At 36.9% G+C, this 20,967-nt stretch overlaps 1 pseudogene; it reads left to right on the forward strand.

Moving 5' to 3' along the window:
* The window catches only part of LOC105723647 (small ribosomal subunit protein eS4, X isoform-like), a 612,439-nt pseudogene that overhangs the window by 320,092 nt on the left and 271,380 nt on the right, over positions 1-20,967 (forward strand).

Raw genomic sequence — 20,967 nt, forward strand, 5'->3', positions numbered from 1 at the left:
TTGTAGAGCATGACATTTAAAACAATTTTTTCTTAGTAAAGCATGTTTGTGTTTTGATTATTTGCTACAAAATTGACCTCTAGGCATATCTATTTATCTATGTGTATGTATGATATATAATAGATGCATATTATTGTGTATAAAGAGGTGATAATTATATGACCATTACTGATTCTAAGTGAAAGATAAAACTAAATGAAGTTTCATTTCTGAAGAAAAACATTACTTTTTTATAAATAGTAATAAGAATGTCAAAAGAATTAAAGACAAGTAGGACAGATGTTAGTATGCTTATGCTAAGATTGGCATCCTTACTATGTCATTTTTAGAAATCCATCTCAAACTGCATATTAGATGTTAGAGAATAGTCACAGTTTCAGTAACATAAAAGTAATAATTTTTCTCATTTACGTATTCATTGAAGCTGGGAGATAGATTACAGTAATTAGTGGGAATCCAAATCTTATAGCACATTACAGTTGTTAATGGGTCATTTTAATTTTCACACCTAACCACTTGGGACTTATTTTAGAAACATTAAAAATGTCCCTAGCCTAAGCTAAGGAAAGTGTAATCAATGGACTATTCTTCCCTATAATGGTAGTGATCTAACAAGAAAACAGACTGTAGAGGCAGAGCTCAAAGTGAAAGCATTTGGTAAGTGTGAGTCACTGGCAGAACTCCACACAGGAACGAAAGGGTCAGGTGGAATCCTGAAGAATGCTGTATGGCTGGTGTATCTGTCTTCACTGGACCAGAAGGTGACAAGTGAGTCTTTTGTTCGGTATAGCTTTTGGCATTAAGAGGTATTAATGCTTTTGCCAGCTCCTCTGGATCCCTCTTGCTGGTTTTGTGTGTCCATACAGCAGCCTCTATATGTTAGCTGTTACAGCTTGCTCCAGCAACATTCTTCAGAGGACTTGGACTTGGACTCTTAGGTAGCACTTTCCTTGAGGCATCTTAGAATTTACATAGCACCTGAGAGGTCTGTAGCTAATGACTAACAGAAGACAGGGTACAAAAATCTGATTCCTTTCCCTGGTGGGAAGGAGGAAGGGGAAGCCCTCTGTAGTCTTTAATCTCTAGAGTCCCCATGAGATCAGCCTGAGGCTAGGGCAGCACTTCTCCCGATCCAATGTCTCCCACTCCCTTACCTGTTTCTCCTGGCAGCATTCTTCAAATAAATCATTTGGATACAAATCCTTGTTTAAGCATCTGCTTCTGGAAACTTGGCCTAATGCAGAGGTTGTATATTCATATCTACCCTTTCATTACCTTCCATTCAAGGATCCTCAAAGTAATTTTTAACCCCATGCAGAGTGTTGTTAAAGCAAACTAAATATAGCCGGAGAAAGACTCCGTACTTCTATCTTTGAGTCCTTGTGGACCAACAGTAACCTAATAGGTAGACAAGATAAAAAACTCAGGAATATGCATCTGTAACAATCGCTGAGTCTTGTTGAATCCCAGAAGTCATACTTCAATCACTCATAACACCGCTGAATGTTCAAACTGTGTTCAGATAAGACAAACACCAACCTGTAACCATCCCACTGTTTCTGTACCTCACTTCCGACTTCTGTATGCCATTTTCCACTTTTTGCCTGTAAATTTGTTTTGACCATGAGGCATCCTTGGAGTCTCTCTGATTCTACTGTGATTCTGGTGGCTAATTCATGAATCATTTTTTTGTTGCTTTTTCTCGCTCAATTGAACTCTGCTAAATTTAATTTGTCTGAAGTTATAACAGTGTTATTTGTGAAGTAAATAACAAAATCATAATCTTGGGGAGGGATAAAGCCTTTAATTCTGACTGTCTTTATTTACCATAGAGGAATCTGAGGATTCCTGTCAGAGCTAAAAGACAGGTGGGAGAGAAAATAAGGGCAATGTAGGTTAATAAGGTGGAAAAAAAATCGAGATCATGATTCAATAAACATGTATCGAATATTATAAATATTTTAGGCTTTTTTCTAGGCATAAGAAATATGTTTCTTGCCCATGGAGCTTATATTTTAGTTGGAAAAGAAATGCGAAAACAATCAAACAAAAGAACTTAAGTATTTGAAGTAGTAGATGGTTAAATTACTTTAAGCTGTTATAACAAAATAGCACAGACTTGGCATTATAAAAAACAGAAATTTATTCTTTCAGCTCTGGAGTTGGGAAGTCCGAGATTGGATGTCTGGAGAGGGCCTGATTGCCGGTTCATAGATGGTGCCTTCTTGCTGTGTCCTCACATGGTAGAAGAGGCTAACTAGCTCTATGGGGTCTCTTTCACAAGGACACTAATCCCATTCCTGAGAGCTCCAAACTCATGACCTAGGCATAATATACTTCTGGAAAAAGGGAATAAATACTGTGAGCACTCCGATGAAAAGACTCAGAACACCAAAGCTGGGCCACATTTTCTAATCCCAAGCTCCAGATCACACATAAAATATAAACCCAATTCTGTTGTTCCCTGATAAAGTTCATGAACACCGCCTTCATGAAAGACCTGTCATTTATATTATGAGAATAAAGTGCTGGGAAGATTCTCCCCAGATGATATGTTGGAATTCTACAATTACTGAGTTATGCATTGTCTTCATTGTCTTTCCTCTTAGGCCCTTCTATTAAGTTCTAATATCCTGATCATTGTAGCACATAAAGTTTTAAATTACCTGTCCTGAACGAATGTATCAGATTGTCTCTATGAAAGGGCTAAAACAGTATAAGAACACTGAGTAACTCTGTATGAGTGTTGAGGGGTAGATAATAGGAAAGGAGGTATAGAAAAGAGCTTAGAAAAGGAAAGGTAGACAGCCTGAAGCATAGTCTTATCTCTTTCACAATTTTTCTGAGCACTAATTCTCTTGCTATTTATTTTGTATTACTGACAGTGAACTGCTACTACTGGATAGAGACTGATGCCTTTAAGAGAGTCCTAATTTCAATCTTCTGTCATGGAGAATATCCAATCAAATTAGAAGTGAAACAAGTCAAAGTAAGCTTTTTTAAAACCAATATTATCTGTGATTGTGGTGAAAAGATACATTTCTCCATTAAAATTGTATTTACTTTTAAAAAATGTCAATATGGTTTATGCCCCATTTACAACCCAACACACTTAGATTATCCATCATTGCCACCAGATATGAAAGTTGCAACTTTTTTTATTTTCATCAACTTACTATTTTGACATGTAAAGAAGAGTCATTTTGTAAAATTCTAAACTTTTACAAAGGTAAGAAATGGTGAAATAATAACAACATTTGTCTTCTGTCAAAAAATATTGACATGGTATTACTATAGCAAAATTGGTTTGTGTTGTAAAGTATGTCTCAAAGATAAATCAGACTTTATATTTTTTTAAACAATCTAAATTGTTCTTTTGATATTAATGTCTATAAAATCATCAGGACATATAAGTGCAGGAAGAGATTCTATAAAGTAGACACAAAATTTGGATAAGAACCTTGAAATTCCCTGAACACTCATTTGCCACACTTGACATTGACTCAAGTCATTTTCGAAGTATAATGTGATATATTTCATATTTCATTAGTATCTAAATTGTGGACTTCTTGGGCAAAAGAAAAGCCCTTTGTAAATGGCTAAGAAATGACTGTTTACTGTTTTTGCAAGATTCTACTCAGACAACTGGGCAAAGAAAGGGTGTACTATGTGAATGAAAAAATAAAAATTTATATAGCAAATTCATGTAATGGGGAAAAGCCCAGAAGGATTAAAACATTGGCAGCAAATGCTCTAAGCAGTGAAAGTGAATGATGGTCTACTAGTCAACAATATCTGAAGTTGAAAGTCTATCTCACTTCCTGTTCCTTATCCATGCCCATCAACCACCAGCCAGATTCAAACACCTAGTGCCATCTGTCTAATGAGACTGATAAAGCAACAGGACATGGAAATGCAGACAACACTGCCTTTCGTGCTTAAAGTCTTTATTTTGATATTGTTAAGGAGAAAAAAAATGAACCATAAGCAAAATGTGATTTACTCTAACTGGCTTTAAGATACTAAATTGAGAAATAATAATAATTCAACTCATTTGCTTTCAAATTGATAACAAAATTGAAATTCACCTCATACTTATTAGGTAGCTACAATATTCAAGACACATTCCAGGCAAAGTGAAGGAACACAGATGGCTGGTGGAGAGTAAGCAGTCTGCATGGTGTGCTGGCTGGCTGCGGGTGGCCTTGTGGATCTGGGACATTGGAAGAACTGCTGTCCTAGGAGGAAAGGCTGGCAGAGCAAGTCGGGTTCAGTGGAAGGGCTTGAGCTGCGAACTGAGTAGTATGGGCTTTGGGCTACAGATAAGGAGAACCCTCCGCAGGTTTCTAGCCAGGGAGAAGAGGCCATTAAGGGTATTCAACTTGATGCAACCCTTGTAGGAATAGGTATGCACAAAACTCTTCATTCCATTCACGCTCTGTTCAGTTGAAGAGGGGCAAGGTAAGGGAGAAGAAGAGAGAAGGAGGAAATAAGAGTGAACACTAGAGAAGCAGGAAAGGGAAAAAACATATTCTGAGCAAGGAATCAAAGCAGGACTAGGACTGAATGGGAAGATTTTTGTTTGTTTGTTTTGTTTTTAAGAGGCAGAGCCTCAATCTGTCACCTTGGCTGGAGTACAGAGCTACAATCCTAGCTTGCTGGAGCCTTGAACTCCTGGGAGCAAGTGACCCTCCTGCCTCAGTCTCCTGAGCAGTTGTGATTACAGGCATGTGCCACTATGCTTGGATACTTTTTTGTAAGTTTTCTTTTTGTAGAGATGGGAGTCTCATTATGTTGCCTAGGCTAGTCTCAAATTTCTGGTCTCAAGGAATTCTCCCACCTCAGCCTCCCAAAGTGCTGGAATTACAGGTACAAGCCACTGCACCCAGCCTAAATAAGAAAGTTAAGTAAATGTTTAGTTGAGAACTAGGTGGAGGACATAATCTGCTGCTCCTTGGAGCTGAGAGCATCTGAGAACTCACCCACCATTTCCTAAACTAGCAGTTAAACCCATGACCTGTAGTCTACAAGGCCCTAGAACTTGGATTTACTTTATTTAATTTTCTCTTTTTAAACTTATTTATTTTTATTTATTTTTGTTTTTATTTATATATCTTAAACATATTTTAAATTTGAGTGCCTTTAGGAGGCAATGCCCTTCTGTAGTTCAACACTCCCTATTTTCTTACATCCATATACACCAGCCTGGCTTCCTTAGGAATTTGAGTTTGTAGTTCCAACTAGGAGATAAAGACTTGTTCACTGAAGATAAATACGAGGTATTTGTATTTCCGTATGCCTCAAAATTAAGAATATTAAGACACACGTTTAGATATTTGGAAAGATATGTTGTATACTTTCCTCCCCCAATATTTACAAAGAGAACAGTGGGCTACTTGTGAGGAATGTATCAGATGCTCTCAAAGTGATGGTCATGCTTTATCAGCAGCCATTAGAAGAACATCTGCCACAAATATTTAACCCCCCTGATGTTTTCACACAGTCCTTTGTACCACTTTGGGCAGAAATCACTTGGTCAAATCTCAATTTTCTCATTTTCTTCTTCTCTTGCTTCAGGAAAACTAATAGATTTATTTTCCTCTTGTTTCTTACTTTTTGAAAAATGATAGGAGCCAATTAAAAGTTATTGAGTAGTATGTTATAGTGTATTATTCTGTTTCTTGCCGTGGTTGGTTATCCACAAAAAATAGCTCTGATATTGGCCAACATACTTAACTATATTGTCAAGTACACTGGTCTCTCACTTATTTTCATTCAGATCTGTGCCCCCCAAAATATCTACAATTGATTTCTCTTGAGTTGTTTTAAGGGCATGTGACTCCTCTGCCACTCTCACCAATAAGAATATTTATCTGTGTGAGATTAAAGTAGAAAAAGACATATGTAATTATCACAGGTCTGCATTTGACTACAGAGTAAAATATTTGAAACATCAAGGGTCTTAAGATGTTATTAAAATGTGCACTTAGGATGGGTGAATTTAATTGTATGTATATAACACTTCAACTAAAAACATTTTTAAAATGTAAGATCTAAGACCACTAGATAAACATGGCAGAGAATACATGCATTTATATTTGCCTCCACTTCAAATCCTACCAAAATAAATGTAAAGAAAAGAAAAAGTTATAAATCTATAGCAGTAAAGTGACCAGAAGTGGAGAAAACAATTAATTAAGGAGAAATGCTAATAAAATTTCGAATGACTGAAAGTGAAGAGAAGAACCTAAATCCTACATACCTGCAGAGATGGATACCAATAAGTAGTCAATCACAGGCCCTCAGAAAATGACAATGATAGAAGGTTTCAGAAATTGTTTCGAGTACTCCAAAACGGAGTGACTGAAGTATGGAGCTGAAAATGGAGTGGTCAAGAATCAGACCAAAGAAGGGTCAGCCTGTCTTGAAGATTTGTGAGAATGACAACTCAGACTTGGTTCAAGATTATTTTTTCCCATTGGTACTAGCAAATCATTCCCAAGAGAATTTCAAAACAGAGATACAAGGGAGTACCCCACTGTCAGGGTCTCTGCATTTCTCCCACACAGGTACATTGGAATTATGGGAAAACAGCTTCATGTGCAAGAAATCCACAAAGCAGAAGATCTCTATTATCGTGTTATCATGCAGAGATTTGTCTATGATCCTAGGAAGAAATGCTTGCCAAGATACTCCTTTGAGTTTAGTAAACACCTACAACAGACCTAGACATGGCTCACCTCGTGGTGAAAGCCCACACAGGGGACAGTTGGGCTTTCAGGATCCTAGTTCTACTCCCAGATGGCCCAGTGTCCACCTTTTCTGGGAGACTAGGGGTTGACTCTTTGCATACATTGAACAAATCAGCCTTTGGATTTAGGAACACTGGACACAACGGAAAGCAAAGAATAGAGCTAGATTTAAAACAGGGGACTTGAGCAAAAATGTGCATGCAAAATGTCAAGATCTGACCCTCTTTTTCAGAGGACCAGCAGCCAGGCCAATAAATCGAGGGCAGAAACTAAAAGATCCTTCTTTGTACAGTGTCAGAGAAAATATTAACTTACACTAAAATGTATAATTTTACCAATGAAATAGCTGCATTCACATACCAACTCCCTACATGGAAGCTCACTCATTCACAAGTCACTCCTAAGCACACAGAGTATACACTTAGCTTGTAGGTGCTTCGTTATTTAATGTAGACATTTAGTCTAAGATCATCAGTCATTTAGGAGAGACTCTAGGATCAAAGGTAGAGCTGAAAGTCAATAAATGCTAAGAGAAACCTTAGCGAAAACAGAGACAATGCAGAGAAGAAAAAAATATATATATGTCTCTATGGATATAGATCATATATCCATATCCATAAATAGAGCCATATATATATATTTGATCAAATATATTAGGTTGAATCATAAATATAGCCATAAATATATAAATATTTATATATGAATAAATATTTATGATCCAATATATTAGGTTGGGTCGTATGAAACTACCATTTTTGTAGATCAAATGATGAAATAGCAGTAATTTCACAAGGTCATTAATGACCTAATATACTGCTAATAGAAGTTCCAAAAGAGAGAAAAAAGAAAAAGAGCACAGTTTTTTTTTTTTTCAGGGGAGTTTGAGGGTGGGGAGTGGGCAGAGCAATTACCAAAGAAATAATACCAGATAATTTTATAGACAGAAAGAATATAATTATGTTGAATAAAGGGATGCTCAGAAAGTTGAGTCTAGCAATGTAAATCATTGCAAAATTTTAGAACATGAAGAATAAGGAATAGATGCTAAAAATACTCCAGATGGAAAAGAATTGGTCTCACACAAAATAAAGACTATGAAGTGGTGTCAGTCATCTCACTAACACTGGAAACTAGGAAACAATAGACGATACTCTTAAATGCTGAGCAAAAATAATTTTCAATCAGCACTTTTCCCTCAGTCAAACTGGATGAAAGAATTTTCAGATATGTACTATATACATATGTGTGTGCATATATGCATACGAGCATACACACACACGCACACAGACATAAATATGTACGTATTTCTTTTTACCGTCTTCCCCATGCACTATCTCAAGAATATACTGGGAGATGTGTCTCACTAAAGTAAAACCAAAGAGAAAGACGTGAGATATATAGTCCTGACGCAGGAGGGAAATGAAGGAAATTCCCTGAACAAGAGCAACGGGAATGCAGCTATGCAGCTGCCCAGGAGAGCAAGTGTTCACTGCGGACAGGCGAGTCAAAGCTCCAGTAGGGTGCACTCATTAACGAAATAGAAATAACAGATTATCCTGTACATTCTCCCATTTGCAACATGGTATTGAGTGGCTGATGGATGGTCAAAAGTAATTATAGGTCAATATAAAAATAAAAACATGGAGAAAAGTGAGGCAACTTATTAAAAAAAGTTATATGAGAAAGTAAAATTAATATTTTCCACTATTCGGCTCAGCAATAAACAATACTGCTTCATAAAAATAATATGAATACTGAATATTCATATAACTCCAAAATGTAAAATATAATTGAACTTTGTTAAGGAGAAAAAACAATGAACAGGGATAACTGTGCAAGAGAGTTAAAGCCTTAGCTACCAAGTAAGAAGTCAAAATATAATATCAAACCTATGTTCATAGCAGCTTACTTTTCTGTTTTTTGTTTTTTGTTTTTTTTTGGTTTTTGTTCTGTTTTGTTTTGTTTTTGAGATAGGGTCTTGCTCTATTACTCAAGCTGGAGTGCAGTGGCCTGACCATAGTTCACTACAGCCTCAAAATCCTGGGCTCAAGTGATCCACTTCAGTCTGTTGAGCAGCTACCACAGGTGCATGTCCCCATGCCCAGCTATTTTTTCTTTTTAATTTTTTTTTTTTTTTGTAGAAACAGGATCTCGCTGTCTTACCCAGGCTGGTCTCAAACACTTGGCCTCAAGCCATCTTCCTGTCTTAGCTTCCCAAAGTGTCAGGATTGCAGGCGTGAGCCACTGCACCTGGCCCTAGCTTACTTTTAAATAGTTAAGAGCCCATCAACAAATAGTTGAATGGATAAATTAAATTGTGATATAGCCTTATAATAGAATAATAGTCATAAAAATAAATTGTTGATTTATGCTCAGCATGCATGGATATCAAAATGATTATATTGAATGAAAAAAAGATTAAACAAACTTACATACAATATGATTCAATCTATATAAATCTCTAGGAAGAATAAACTAATGTTTAGTGATAGAAAGCAGACCAATGGTTACATGGGTCTGGGAATAAGGGAGGTATGGAAGAAAGACTGGGTTTCACTGAGGCATGAAAAAGCCTTTGGGGATGATGGGAATGTTCATTATTTTGATTGAGGTGATTATTTTATGGGTGTGTGTATGTATATATATGTCAAAATGTATTAAATTATAAACTTTAAATATATGTGGCTTATCATATATTAATTAAACCTTAATAAAGCTTCAAAAATAGGCCAGGTGTGGTGGCTTATGCCTATAATATTAGCACTGTGGGAGGCCGAGGCAGGTGGATCACTCGAAGCCAAGAGTTTGAGACCAGCCTGGCAAACATGGCAAAACCCCATTTATACTAAAAATACAAAAAAAAAAAAAAAATTAGCCAGGCGTGGTAACTCATGCCTCTAATCCCAGTTACTCTAGAGGCTGAGGCATGAGAATTACTTGAACCCGGATACGGAGGTTGCAGTGAGCCAAGGTTGTGCTTCTGCACTCCATCTTGTGCAACAGAGAGAGAGAGAGATTCTGTCTCAAATAAATAAAACTGCAAAAATAAAGTCTAAAATTAACAAAATAGGGAATTTCAGTTTAACAGTTATATTTTAGCAGAAACATATAAATAGAAGAAAACACAACTAGGGTGGAAAATGGCAGTCTTTGGGGAGCAGGACTGGGGAAAAAGAAGATACTTCTCTCTCTTAATGTAAGCCTAAGAATACAATTCCTTTCGAATATTATGTCATGCATTCCTTTCATAAAATTTAATACATTTTTAGGTCTTTTTAATAAACACATGTACACAGATACTGTATATACTGATATGTACTCATAGTTTCCCCAAAGTAGACAAGAATGTGTATTTCAAAGATTGACTTTTGTGTCTGGCCCTTGTGGCTCAATAAGGAATTAGTAATTAAAAGTAAAGATAAAAACTGCAAATACTTTTGCACCGACCTAATCAAAAATGAATGAGAAGAGCTCACTTTAAGTCAACTGAAAGTAGAGGTTCATGAGGAAAAAACGTTTACTTGCCTTGTAAGATTTTTCTTGTCACTCAACTGCAAATTCAAGAATGCTGTAACTGGTAGGTTCTAAGGGAAAGTGGTTTGGTAGAATTGGGCAAATACAGCTTACACAACTTACAGGTATATTTTTCCAATCTTGACCAGCTTTCCAAAATCTGGAAGCTTTCGTGTTTTATTTTTCCAACAGCCAGTCACTGGAGATTAGGGTCTTCGTATAGTGAAAGAGGGTCCCCTTGAATACACCTGATGATTTGGCTCCTCATGTTTTACTGATTTTGAATATCACTATGTCCTGAGTAGATCCACATAATCACATTACATGTGTTGGATCGAACTAGAGATTTCAGAGGGGAAAATCTTGTTTTCATAATGAATATTCACTTAAAATGAACAAATACATGAATAAACATACTATGATCAATATCTGATCTATAATAACACGGTAGCTGACAAAAGCATGTAAATAAGGACAGCTAAGCACAGCTAATGTGGATCCAGGTGATATTCCCATCACACTGTTCATTCAACTTTGTGCCACAAGTTTTCTTGGCTTCTTATGACTATTAATTGACACATGTATAAGGAAGTTCTTTGTAAACAATACATGTAGCAATTAATTAATTATACTTTGTGCCATGGAACGTAGTGATAAATGTTCAGAATAATATACTTTATAGTAGCTTTAAATAAAAATTGGTCATAATCTTGATGATTGTAGCATTGCTTCTGAGTCTGATTTTGATAATAAAATTTATCAGCAACTTATTAAAAATATAAATAACTTGTTAAGTATTTCCATCAAATGAGCTTTCTTCATGTGAAAGACCTAGAAAGAGTATTTAAAATAAAATAGATAACCACTTGGACATGACGACTTTATTGCCATATGGAAGCAGACTCTGCTGCTCTCAAAGTCATTGGAACATGAGTAGGAAACCGTGCCCATCTCTCCAATTAGTACAAACCTATACAACTTCATATTTTATTATCCATAACCATTTTTCAGAATACATTGGTACTTTGCTTAGGATTAAATGGACTTACATTGGTCTTAAAAAAAAGAAACTAGGACAAAAAATGAGAACTATGAACATAGAGATGTCTACCAGAAAGCTTATGTAAGCTACGGGTGGACTCTAATCTGGCGAAATGAATCAACTTCACATTCTATATCAGATCCCTTTAAAAAACCTTCACTTTCACCTACCTCCCCAACCATCATAAACAGACACAGCTATGCCCAGATAGATGGAAATAAAGCACTTTATAAGATTCTTTATTACTAAACTTAATTCTCATTCATTCTCAACAGAATTTGTTGCATATACACAGGAAGAGTTTCCAGAATACAAATATACTTGATTATTACTGGTATAAAAGTTAATGACGAGAGATAGGAAGGGAAAACACAAAACTTCATATACCGGAATATACCTGAACGTTCACCAGCTTGCTTTGTGTTTTTTCGTTTTTGTTTTTATGTTTTGTTTGTTTTTTTGGTTTGAGGAGGCAGGAAGGCATGCAGGTTCTAGCAAAGGAAGTCAAAGACTTAGAGATGAATTCATGAAAATATGACCTTTTCAGATGACTGGCTAAGGACATCAATTATAATATGTTGGTCTATATTAGCATAGAAAGAAAACAGAAGTTCCAAGTCCTTAATAGCTTAGCAGAAAATAAATAGTCATGCACTACGTTTTAACATTTATAAACAAAAACCAGAAGAATTAAAAAATTTGTTATTCATTAGATTCAAGGTATAGTTATTTTATGATTAGATTACATGTAGCCAACAATTCTTCAGCAAGAAGACTGTCCTTTGCTTTTTGTGTGTTTGAAACAGAAAAATCCTTTTATTTCACTCGTTTTCAGTAATAACAGCTACTGATATCTCTAAAGCCACTGAGGCACAGGACATTTTACAATTTGAGTCAATGAAGTTACAGAGAGAACAAGCAACCTACAGTATATTCAAAACAGTGTAATAAGACTCCAATTCCCAGACGAAGTCTTCCAAACAAGGAAAATCACAGGTACCATGGCAGGAACATGATGTGTGAGGCACACTGATCATGCTATATGAGATGAAGAACATAGACTTTGAGGTCAGAAGTGCTTGGCTTAAGTAGAAGCCCTGTTACTTGCTTGAAAAGGGTGCAGCCTGGGGCATATCTCTTGAGCTTTTGTAGCTGAAACATCCACTTCTATGCCTGTCCTTCACCTTCCCAATGTTATTATGCAGAGTTCAAATAACACATAAAACTGCATCACACTTTATAAGGTGTTATGCAAGCAAAACGCATTATTTTTCGTTCTTGAGTAAGACTGAAAAAAAGCTGAATTATAGAATCAACCTGAAAACTTTTTAACCTAAAGTGTACTAAGATCCTATAATTAGATCCTGTATTAGTTACTGTAGAAAAGCAAATTTCCTTTACTGCCATTTAATTTTTTATAACAATATTCTGAATAAAACCCAATCTGATTAGTTTCTTTGAATGATTTTGAAGAAATTTAGTGTTATAGGTAAAATAATTTTAAAATTTTATTTTCATGCTTTTGGTCTGGGTGTGGCAGATTTTAATGGCAGTAAGATAAACTTCTAATGAACAGGGAAAAACAGGTCAAATAGGAAATATTATGTCACATAAAAATAATAGGTATTTCTTCTTATTTAACACACAATCAGTATTTCCACATGGATTTTCAGAATTTCATCATAAATACTGATGAAGAGACCAGTCTCACTTCCTTTATTGATTACAGGGAATTACAAGACTGAGAAATGTTAAAATATCCAAAAGTTCTAGTCTGGAATTTCATTATTATCTTTTTTTCTTGATGACTTCATTTTAAAATAATTACAATAATTACAAATATCCATCTAGAATACTAGAACTAATAAAGTAATTTCAATTCCACGAGCTCATTTAACACCATCTTATAACAGTCATTTTGTGTTGCATATAACATAATACCTGAAACTGGGCAATTAATAAAGAAAAGAATTATATTTCTTACATTCTGGAGGCTGGGAAATCCAAGGGCATGGATTGGTATCTGGTGGAGGGCCTTCTTTCTGGTGCGGTCTCTCTATAGAGTCCCAAGGTAGCAAGAGCATCACGTGGTGAGAGGGCTGAGTGTGCTTGCATGCTTGTGCAAGTCTTCCTTTTCTTATAAATCCATCAGTTCCATTTCCAGGATAACCTATTAATTCACTAACCCACTAATCCATTCAAGAGACAGAGCCCTCATTATCCAATCAACTCTTAGAGGCCCTACCTTTTTATAATGTCACATTGGAGATGAGTTTCCAACACTTGTAATTTAGGGGACACATTCAAACCATAGCAAAATACTTACACAATCAAGTATGGCAAGTTTTATAACAGTGATGACTGTAGTTGCCTATAGCACAGGTTTTAAGGAAGAAGCAGTAATGATGTCCAAACCTTTTGACAGAAAGGCCTGGGCCCCTGGTCATTGCATAAGACTGCTCAGCTGTATACTAATACTCAAAGTGCATGTTCATGTCAAACCCAACATGACTCAATGTAAAGAACAACATTCAACAACCTGAAATCTCATGTCTATGTGTAGATTAATAAATCACTTGGACACATTGGCCCAGATCATTTTACAGTCCCTTACAAACAGACAGTGTTGTGCCCTGCCTTACATCACAAGTGTCTCCAGCTTAGGAAGTATGCATTTTCCGCAGAACATGCAAGGCTATGCACAAAGTAAAAAGGTTAATTTTCATTGACTATATTATCATAAGTCAGTAAGCATGGGCTTCAGGCTCCTTATTAGAAAGATGGCTTAATAATACCTGCCCTTACTATCTTATAAGTTCATATGTGAAGATAATGATGTTCCACAAATATTAGGTGGTCTTAATACACTTTTGGCTAGACCCCATCCTCCTGACTCTAAGCTGGCCTTTTCCTTTAGACAATGCCATCTGGCTTAATATCATTTCAAAGCACTCAGAGGCTGCTTCATCCTGATATTTCATGAGATGAGCTACAAGCCCCAACCAACACATTTTCTTTTCAATAGTCATATAATTGCTGCATCATTTCCTTCTATGGATCTGAGTCCATTTAAGGTCAAAGGCATATCATCACAGAAGTAAACAATCTTCATCTCTCCTATCCCCTAGCTCTGAGAGTAAGAAGTCTTTTAATAAAGCTGTCCTTAGATTAGCAGAAAAAAAAAAAAGAAAAAGAAAAAGTATTTTCTCTCTTCTGGGTTTTCCAGAAAACCAATGATACCAGCACACCTACAGCATAATCCAGTCATTATTACATGTATTCATAATATTTGAGTAGATAGTTATTATTAGTTGGTTTACTCCTGAAGATGCACCACCGTAGCTTCCACCAATGCTCTAGATGATTTCCAGATTTCTTTCTGGTCTGAAATCCAGGGTTCTGTGTTGGGTCCTGGGAATGCCAGCAGGAGTTGGCAAAGTGATGAGACAGTTGGGCTAGTACAACCAAATTAAAAGACAATGATGGATTTTCCTTAAGCTTTCAAGTCATAGTGTTTGGTCGAAGCCAAGGCTGCACGAGGATGGTTGAATCTGTCCTGGCTAAAATGCTTCAATGAACCCTCAGCAATTTAGATGTGCCAGACACGCTGGCATCACTCAGCTGCATCATGAACATGCATGCACATACACACATGCACACACAGATGAAAAATAAGTACCCTCAGTAACAGAGATTTAGCAATTACCAACTATATTTAATCATGTAGAATATCTCATTGGGTTCTTATACCTATCAAAGTTATGATTGTTAGACTCGCTATACTCTATAACTAAAAAATATATGATCTACTGTTTTCATCGAACAATAATTCTGTAATGTCTCCAGGGTTTTTTGTCTGCACATGTGGCCTCACAACGTGTTATATGTTTATAGTAATAATAAAGTTTTATAAATTTTCTAACTACTTTGTTAATACTTTGAAAGCTAACTCAGAATTTGAATTAGATATTTAAAAATTTTAATGTCAACACAAGCATTACTTTCTTCAAATGAACAAAAAAGATAACCAGAAAGAATATGCAGTTTTTTTTCTTTTTTATTTAAGGAGCTAAAGACTATGTAAACAAATATATCTAGATAACATAGTCTTCTAATAGTTGTAATAGTCACAAGCATTATTCTCTGTCATCACTGCTTGTGCTGTTATCAATTGAGTACTTACATCAGAAATGGATCAAGTCAAACTCTAGATATACTTCCTCTTGACATCTTGGGAGGAACAAATATAACATTGGAAGAAACCCATTCCAAACTGCCTATGAGATAAAAAACATTTTTCAGTAAAATTGATGCAAAGACATTGGGAAGCTTCAGAAAAAACTATTTCATGCATTACAGAAGATATGTATTTTCTTCTATTACCTTTTGTTGATACGATTTTCATCAATAAAGATCTTTGGCTGCAAAAGATACAAAGAAAACTCTTTTTATATCGTAGTGAGAACAACCTTGATATACTTCCTCTGGCTTTGAATTATAATGTATGTCATCAGTAATGTAAGTTGTTATAATTTACTTCTGACATTAAGATGTTGCTTTAGGGCATATTGTTGCAAATGTATCCTATTCACTTTCTTGCCTTCTAAATGCCCTTCGTGTTTCAGTAAAACAATCCAATCAAAACTAAAGACCAAAAACACTGTAAAACAAATCAAGCATACAAACGGTTTCTAAGCATTCCCGTTACATTTTAGTCTTTTAGCCAGAGGCTCTAAAATTTCTTAAGCTGTATATAGTAGTTTAAGTTGGCAAACGGGGCACAGAAAATGTCATCATGAATATTGTTTTCAGTCAGGTTTTGAAGGACTGCAAGGAAATACCTGGGGGATAGTAGAATTGTTTGGATCATGAGAAGCCACCCCAGGTACAGCTCTCAAAGATCATGTTCAAGGTGAATTAACCACGTGTCCTCCTCTTGGTGCAGGGCCCTTGTGACTGTAACCTCACACTGGAGCTAGCAGCCAAGCCCACTGTATCCCCCCTACTGAGACGTTCCCAATAAGATAAAGACAGATACCTTCTGAAGGGGTTGATTTGTTTGTGGTTGGTGGCAAAATATTTCAAAGCTGTTAAGAGACTTCCATCTATAGAGTCTCTGGAATAGAGACTAAAAAAACAATTACTGGTTTTTTTTTGAGATGGGGTCTCACTGTGTCAGCCAGACTGGAGTACAGTGATGCAATTATGGTTCACTATAGCCTCGACCTCCTGGGCTTAAGTGATCCTTCCACCTCAGCCTCTTGAGTAGCTGGGATTACAGGCACGTGACCATCACCTGGCTAAGATTTTTATTATTGTTGCTAATGGTGATAAACTAAATTTCTGAAGCAGAACTTTAATTCAATGTAGGAATGATTACCAGATGTTCATTGTAAAAATGTCAGGCCACCAATAGGAAAAGAGGTGACAAAATTTCTTTCTGTATTGATGTCTTCTGTCTAGAGTCCAAGGGGGATTTTAATATTATCAAGTGAGATAATTTAATATTATTTTTAAATACTCTACTTTTAGACAAATAATTTAGAGAAAGTATGTGTGTGTAAACATATGTATGTGTGTATAATTTTCCACTTACAAAATGACCTCAGAGTTTGAGTCCTTGTAAGTAACATCTTTCCTAATTTTAATTTTTCTGCGTAGTACATAAATCTCGTGAGATCCATTCACTATCACTATCTATTAAGCACCTGTTTAGCATGAAACAGTACTGTACTAGGTACTGGCAATACACTGTGGATAAAATAGACATGGTCTCTGGCCTCATGGAGCAAACATTCTACTTGGGGCAGGGAAATAACATAGAAGTAAACGGATAAAGAAGATACTTTCTGATAAACACTATGAAGAAAATAAATAGGCTCATGTAATTCAGAGTGACTAAGTGAATGTTGTTACTTTATCAGAAAGACTTTTTCTAGAGAAGTGATATGTGAATTGAGATTCAAATAGCCAACTAAATTTGTTCGGTGCAAGGACCAAGTATTTCAGAGGATGTACAAAGGTGTAGGGAAGGAACAACTTTGGCTCATTTGAGAAATAGGAAAATGCATAGGCTATGGTGGCTGTTGCCTAGGGAGCAAAAGGAAGTTGATATAAGAGGCAGATAGGGTCACGCCTGTAATCCCAGCACTTTGGGAGGCTGAAGCGGGTGGATCACGAGGTCAAGAGATCGAGACCATCCTGATCAACATGGTGAAACCCCGTCTCTACTAAAAAAATACAAAAAATTAGCTGGGCATGGTGGTGCGTGCCTGTAATCCCAGCTACTCAGGAGGCTGAGGCAGGAGAATTGCCTGAACCCAGGAGGCGGAGGTTGCGGTGAGCCGAGATTGCGCCATTGCGCTCCAGCCTGGGTAACAACAGTGAAACTCCGTCTCAAAAAAAAAAAAAAAAAAAAAAAGAGGCAGATAGGGGCTTAAAATGTAGAGGCTGTGGAAATTGTGGATTTGGTTTTGAATTCAATAGGACATTGTTGAAGATTATAAGAAGATTAAACACATCATCTTAGGTAAGGTTTTAAAAGATCATTCTAGTTAGTTTTAGATGATGGCATAGGGAGGCAAAAGTGGAAGGAGGGAGAGAGGGAAACTATTGGATTAAAGAAGAGAGATGAAGTAGTGTGGGCTGGAAAGCTAGCAGTGGAAATGTAGAGAAGGGCCTGGATTTGGGCATGTATCAGATGTAGAACCCCCAGAAATTGCTGATGGTTTGTGCTAGACACAATTCTACAGTGGGCTCTCAGATTCCTGCCCCTGAGTGGGTATGCATGCCTTGTATAATCTCCTACCCTTGAGTGTGAACAGGACCTGTGACTATGATGGGATACTCATTCCCATGACTACAGTATATTTGTTGTATAAGACTTCCTCATAGCACACTGAAGAGAAATTTTTCTGCTGGCCATGTTGTGGCAGGGCCATGTGGCCATGACCTGAGCGTGGATGTCCTCTAGATACTGAGAGTAACCCCAGCTGGCAGGGACCTTAGCCCTACAGCCACAAAGATCCAAATTCTACCAACAAGCTGAAGGATATTGGAGGAGGGCCCCAAGCCTCAGTTGAGATTGCAGCCCAGTGGACGCTTTGATGGCAGCCTGTGACACCCTGAATGCCAACCAGTGTCCTGACTCCTGATCTGTGGAAACTGAGAGATAATAAATTTGCATTGTTTTGAATTGCTAATTTTATAGTAATTTGTTGTGTGGCAATTGAAAAGGAGTACATGGTTTGTAACAGAAAAGATCAAAGATAGGGATAAAACAGGAAGTTTAAGATTCCTGGCTTGTTTTCTAAATACCATCCTCCACTAAAAGGAAGAGTGACCCTTGAAAAAATAGCCAATTCTGGGGCTAAATCAGGGAGTTAACAAAAAGATCCATAAACATCTTTTCGTGTTGCAAAGGAAGGAAGTATTCAAAAAATGAGGGGATATATCCAAAGAGACATTGGACCAGATTGGAGGGGACTTCTGCTGGCCAACTCAAAGACCACCTGAGCACCAAAATCAATAATGAGTAATGATTTATGACCCATTAAATATCAATTCATAAGTCTATTTTATATAAACGAATGAAGAGACAAGTAAATTAAGGAGAAGTGATGGTTCTTTCTTCCAAGACTACCAATATATTTTGAAGGGGTTATGAATGTGGAAAACTCACCATTTGACAACCATCATCGTCATAATTGGTTCAGATGGGAGGTGTGAAGGGATGCTAAGACTTCGGGGAGGAGACTTGATAGAAAGCAGTAGATCAGTCATGGTCCAAGCAGGAAAACAGAACCACAAAAAGATTACATATAGAAAATATTTGTATATAAAAACATAGACATATATATGATTTTTGACAGGCACTTAGCCTTCTGCAATTATGCAAGTCAGTTAAACAACTTAAGCAAGCTGTTGTCTCTGGGATGCTGGAGCTCTAAAGTCCAAAGTATAGGCAGTAGGCAAAGGGAAACAGACATAAATTGAGTGGCAAACAGAACAAGCTGAAATCCACAAGCATAAGCTGCAGATGAGAAGATGGACTGAAACCTGTGTCAGTTCTTGTTGCTTTTGCCTTTGATGATATGGATGTCCTGCAGAAGTCAGGATCCTCCTGCCTGGCTCAGAGGTCAGAGAAGCTGAAAAGGAAATCAGGAGAAGGTGAGCAGTTGCAGTGTGGCACCTGCACACCAATGAGCTAAGCCAGTAGGTGAGTGACAACGTGAGAGTTACAGAATGGCTGCTGCTTTACTTCCACCCGCTTAATTGCCAACAAGAAGGTCTTAGTAGTCCAAACTAACTTGAAACATTCTGGGAAGCATAGTTCAGCCTAGCCACATTAACACGTGACTAAGCCACCGTATGCCACCATTGGTTTAGATGTGGTGTATCTTCCCACAAAATACTTACCATCTACAAAGGAGAAAATGGTGACTTTAGGGTGAAAAACCTGGCGGACACCAATCTGATGTTTACATTACCTCTTGTGGGAAGGATCACCCTGTGGGTGTTCTGATGCCCCAAGAAGGTTACAGCATCAGTTCTGTGATACTCCTGCCAAGAATACATCATTCTTCTGGCCCTGAGGAAACCTCAGGATGCCGCCTGAGAGACATCCTACAGAATGAAAGATTTCTACTCTTTAAAACCATCAAGGACATAAAAGGCAGGAAAAAGCTGCAGAACTTTTCCAGACCGAAGGAGGCTAAAGCAACATCAGAACCAAATGCAAAGCTTGATTTTCAATGGCATCTTTGACCAGAAAGGGAGAAGAGATCTAATCAAGGTCATTGAAAAAACGTAACTGGATTTCAGGTTTGGGTTATTTGATGCATCAGTGTAGATTTCCTGCTTGGGATGATTGCATGGAAGTCAAGTTGGAAACTGTCCTTGTTTTTGGAAAATAAACACTAGATTTAAGGAGGAAAGTGTCGTGTTGCCCATAGGTATTCAGAAAAATAAGAATGATAATCATGTGTTGTATGTATTTACAAGGAACAAGACACGGAGAAAATGTGGTGAAATATAAACAATTGGGGAAGCTAGGTGAAGGAGATCCAAGAGTTCTTTGTGTTGTTCTTGCAAATGTTCTTTTTTTATTTTATTTTATTTTTTAATTATACTTCAAGTTCTGGGGTACATGTGCAGAATGTGCAGGTTACATAGGTATACACGTGCCATGGTGGTTTGCTGCACCCACCAACCCATCACCAACATTAGGTATTTTTCCTAATGCTATCCCTCCCCTAGCCCCTCACCCCGACAAGTCCCAGTGTGTGATGTTCCCCTCCCTGTGTCCATGTGTTCTCATTGTTCAACTCCCACTTATAAGTGAGAACATGTGGTGCTTGGTTTTCTGTTCTCGTGTTAGTTTAACGAGAATGATGGTTTCCAATTTATCCAGGTTCCTGCAAAGGACATGAACAATGTTCTTTTAGTTTAAATTTACTTCAAAATAAATTAAAAAGAGAATAGTAGATGGTAAATTAATAAGAACAGGCAAAGAAGAAGACAGTATTGACAAGAACTTTTCCAATTCTTCTGTGACTTGGAGGCTGAGAAGTGGGGCAGGACTAGTAGAGAAATTTGGTGTCAAGAAAGGATTTTTCAAAGATGGTTGATAGAACTTGCTTGTAAGTTGGTGAGAATGAT

This window comes from Aotus nancymaae, unplaced genomic scaffold (assembly GCF_030222135.1).
Source record: "Aotus nancymaae isolate 86718 unplaced genomic scaffold, 86718_ANA_hifiasm-v0.15.2.pri h1tg000029l, whole genome shotgun sequence".
Classification (NCBI taxonomy): domain Eukaryota; kingdom Metazoa; phylum Chordata; class Mammalia; order Primates; family Aotidae; genus Aotus; species Aotus nancymaae.